We start from the raw sequence: 4,756 nt of genomic DNA on the forward strand, positions 1-4,756 counted from the left end.
CTCCCTTCACCATAGTCTCAAAGAAAATGAAATACCTGGGAATATACCTAACGAAGGAGGTGAAGGACCTCTATAAAGAAAACTATGAAATCCTCAGAAAGGAAATAGCAGAGGATATTAACAAATGGAAGAACATACCATGCTCATGGATGGGAAGAATCAACATTGTTAAAATGTCTATACTTCCCAAAGCAATCGGAAAAAACCCCGTATACGGGGTGGATTAATTTGAGTTCTCTATAGATCCTAGTTATCAAGCTTTTGTCTGATTGAAAATATGCAAATATCCTTTCCCATTGTGTGGGTTGTCTCTTTGCTTTGGTTATTGTCTCCTTAGCTGTACAGAAGCTTTTCAGTTTAATGAAGTCCCATTTGTTTATTTTTGTTGTTGTTGCAATTGCCATGGCAGTCTTCTTCATGAAGTCTTTCCCCAGGCCAATATCTTCCAGTGTTTTTCCTATGCTTTCTTTGAGGATTTTTATTGTTTCATGCCTTAAGTTTAAGTCCTTTATCCATCTTGAATCAATTTTTGTGAGTGGGGAAAGGTGTGGGTCCAGTTTCAGTCTTTTACATGTAGACATCCAGTTCTCCCAACACCATTTATTGAATAGGGAGTCTTTCCCCCAAGGTATGTTCTTGTTTGGTTTATCAAAGATTAGGTGGTTGTAAAATGTTAGTTTCATTTCTTGGTTTTCAATTCGATTCCAAGTGTCTATGTCTCTATTTTTGTGCCAGTACCATGCTGTCTTGAGCACTATGGCTTTGTAATACAGACTAAAATCTGGTATGCTGATGCCCCCAGCTTTATTTTTGTTACAGAGAACTGCCTTAGCTATACGGGGTTTTTTCCGGTTCCATACAAAACGCAGAATCATTTTTTCCAAATCTTGAAAGTACGATGTTGGTATTTTGATAGGAATGGCATTGAATAGGTAGATTGCTTTGGGAAGTATAGACATTTTAACAATGTTGATTCTTCCCATCCATGAGCATAGTTGAAAGGACAACAGGAAGAATTCTGAAGGGATGAAGCTGCTCTGCATAAAACTGTACTGGTAGACACAGGACTCAATGCATTTGACCAAATTTAGGACTAGACACCACAAAGACTTCTTTGTAAGTAAATTTAAAGGAAAAATAGGTTGTAAGGAAAGAGGGAATTCAGACTATAATAAAATTGTAAATGAATCACATCATCACACTGACGAGGTTGAGGAAAAGAAAAAGACCCAAATAACTTTGAAAACAGATTTTGACTAGACATTGTAAGGCTAAGGTCGAAAACGAGTCTGCACAATACTGCACTCTACTTGATAAAGTTGTTTCTCGTAGGGGTACGGCTGTGCATTGCTGAAGCGATACGTACGCCAGGGTTGAACAAATGTATAAATGCATTGTAGATAATGAGGGCCAGGTTTGCCATTGTTGGAGAAAGATGTTACAAATAAGGAAAGGGAAGAGGCTAAAATAAACCCAGTGGTGTTGGGCTAGAGTCAGAGGTATGGACTATGGCTTTTGTTATATGTAGTATATAAACATAGTAAATATAGTTAAATATTGCGAAGTGAATATGTGCGAGGATGCATGAGTTGTTACATTATATGTATATATATATTTCTTAGGCTACCTATTGAGAGGGATTAACAGCAGTGACTCTCAGTAGCAAGGAGCACACCTAGCAACCAGAGTTTTGTTTCTAACTACCATCTTTGAATGAAAGGGACCAATGTTCCTCGTAGAAGTCAAGACTCCAGAGAGTGAGCCAGAAAAAACACAAGAGTACCCTGAAGCATTTGTGGTGCCAAAAAGTAAAAAAGTGCCAAAAAGAAACAACCAAAGCAAAAATCAGTTCATGTCAAAAGGGCTCAGAAGCCAACGTCAATGAGTTCCCAAAGGCCAAAGGTGGAACATCTTACACATTAAATATTTGCAATAATAAAGTATATATCTACAAGTCCATATTACATAAGTAACTGATCATGTTGATGAAAAATAACAACTCTTTCTTGCAGAAATATTTCAATTAACCCTCAATGAATCCCCAACACTTAAAAAAAAAAAACTATGAACAAATTCCAAAAAAAAAAAAGAATTGCTTCTGGCAGAATCCACTGATGGATACTAAATTTACCAACAAAAGTTTAAGCAGAAACAGGCTATTCCCATAAAATCTCAGTATACCCTCCCCTATTATCTATTAATAACAGGATAGTGGAGAAACCTGGCAGACACCACCTTCACCAAATAATCAAGGTTAACATCCCATGAGACTATCATATGCCTTGGTATGAGACACTGAGAAGGGCTTATCTGCATAGTACTCAACTGTGTGGATCTATCGTAATTTACTCAACCAGTCTTTTCAATATGGGCATATTAGCAGTTTCCAATTCCAACCTCAGGCTATTCACAAGAAACCTTACACAGACCCAAACTGAACAACATTTTTTAAAGTAAGTGACCAGGAAAATAAACAGCCACTGCCTTCGGAGCCGCTTCCTTGGGCCTGCATCTGAGTCTCCACTGTTGCACCTGCTCAGACACCAAAGATCTAACTGTAGCCATGAGCAGCCATAAGCAGCAATGAGTGCTTCAAGTGTGGATGATCTGGCCATTGGGCCTGGGAATGTCCTACTGGTGGAGGCCATGGCTGTGGAATGAGAAGCCATGGTAGAGGTGGTTTTACCTCGGATAGTGGTTTCCACTTTGTTTCCTCATCTCTTCTGGTCATCTGTTACTGCTGTGGTGAGTCTGGTCATCTTGCCAAGGATTGTGATCTCCAGAAGAATGCCTGCTATAACTGCTATAACTCCAAGAGAATGTGGTAGAGGTGGCCACATTGTCAAGGACTGCAAGGAGCCTAAGAGAGAGCAAGAGCAATGCTGCTACAACTGCGGCAAGCCAGGCCATCTGGCTCGTGACTGCGACCACACAGATGAGCAGAAGTGCTATTCTTGTGGAGAATTTGGACGCATTCAAAAGACTGCACCAAAGTGAAGTGCTATAGGTGTGGTGAAACTGGTCACATAGCCATCAACTGCAGCAAGACAAGTGAAGTCAACTGTTACCATTGTGGCGAGTCAGGGCACCTTGCACGGGAATGCACAATTGAGGTTACAGCCTAATTATTTTCCTTTGTTGCCCCTCCTTTTTCTGATTGATGGTTGTATTATTTTCTCTGAATCCTCTTCACTGGCCAAAGGTTGGCAGATAGAGGCAATTCCCAGGCCAGTCAGCTTTACTTGCCGTGTAAATGAAGGAAAGGGGTGTGAAAAGCTAACTTTCTGCATTTAACTACAAAAAAAAGTTTGTTTAGTTTGGTGGAGGTGTTATGTATAATGCTTTGTTAAAGAATCCCCTTTCTGTACCACTGGTGAATAGGGATGGATGAAATGGGAAGAGTTGCATCAGACCAGTAAGCCTGTCCTGGGTTTCTTTTTTTTTTTTTTTTGTAGAGACAGAGTCTCACTTTACCGCCCTCAGGTAGAGTGCCGTGGCGTCACACGGCTCACAGCAACCTCTAATTCTTGGGCTTAAGCGATTCTCTTGCCTCAGCCTCCCGAGCCGGGACTACAGGCATGCGCCACAACGCCCGGCTATTTTTTTGTTGCAGTTTGGCCAGGGCCGGGCTTGAACCCGCCACCCTCGGCATATGGGGCCGGCGCCCTACAGACTGAGCCACAGGCGCCGCCCTGTCCTGGGTTTCTTGAACATGTTCCCATGTAGGAGGGAAAACCAATTCTGGAAGTGTCTATGAACTTCCATAAATAACTTTAATTTTAGCGTAATGATGGCCTTGGATTGTCTGACCTCAGTAGCTGTTAAATAACATCAAGTAACATCTGTATCAGGTCCTACATAGAACATACAGTTGAGTGGGAGTAAATAAAACAAAAAGATAAACATGCGTGTTAATGGCTATACGAGAGAAATCGGGGTAATAGCCTACACGTCATCACAGCGTTGAAACTGTACATATAGATGGTGTTGACAAAGGTTTAGAATACATTTTTTCAAAGGCTAAATCTAAAACCCAGAGTAAACATCAATGCTCAGAGTTAGCATAATTTGGAGCTATTCAGGAATTGCAGAGAAATGCATTTCCACAGAAATCAAGATGTTATTTTTGTATACTATATCGCTTAGACAACTGTGTTTCATTTGCTGTAATCAGTTTTTAAAAGTCAGATGGAAAAAGCAACTGAAGTCCTAGAAAATTGAAATGTAATTTTAAACAATTCCAATAAAGCAGAAGGAGGAAGGGGAAAAAACTAAAATAAGTGACAGAACCCTTCCACATTACTGAGTTTGTAAAAGAAAAGGAAAGAGACACTGAGCTCTCAACGGAGAAGGGTGAGGAGACATGACAACTAAATGTGAAGTGGCATCAGACTGGATCCTGGAACAGAAAAAATAATGAAAAAAATGATAAAAATCTGTTTAATCAGTAATCATACTAATGTTAATATTTCTATGGACATGTGAACATGAACTTAAAGGGAAGGGGAGAAAAGTAAACGTGAGAACATTCAACTTTTGCATCTCTTTTGTATTGAAGAAAACCCCAGCGTCAAACAGGGAGAAAATATTTACAACACCTATCACAGATAAAGAGCTAATTTCCTTAAAGGATAAAAAAATTATAAAAATTGAAGGGCGAGATAAGCAAAAGATAGAAACAATTTATTTGAAATTATTTAAGAAGGGCCCTTAAACAGAGTAAAAAGATAAAAAACTTCACTCACAGAAAGAATGC

At 39.6% G+C, this 4,756-nt stretch overlaps 1 pseudogene; it reads left to right on the top strand.

The window, feature by feature from the left end:
• The first annotated feature begins 1,726 nt into the window (after positions 1 to 1,726).
• LOC128597420 (CCHC-type zinc finger nucleic acid binding protein-like) lies at positions 1,727 to 3,244 on the top strand (annotated as a pseudogene).
• Positions 3,245 to 4,756: the final 1,512 nt, after the last annotated feature.

Source organism: Nycticebus coucang, chromosome 2 (genome assembly GCF_027406575.1).
Source record: "Nycticebus coucang isolate mNycCou1 chromosome 2, mNycCou1.pri, whole genome shotgun sequence".
Taxonomy (NCBI): domain Eukaryota; kingdom Metazoa; phylum Chordata; class Mammalia; order Primates; family Lorisidae; genus Nycticebus; species Nycticebus coucang.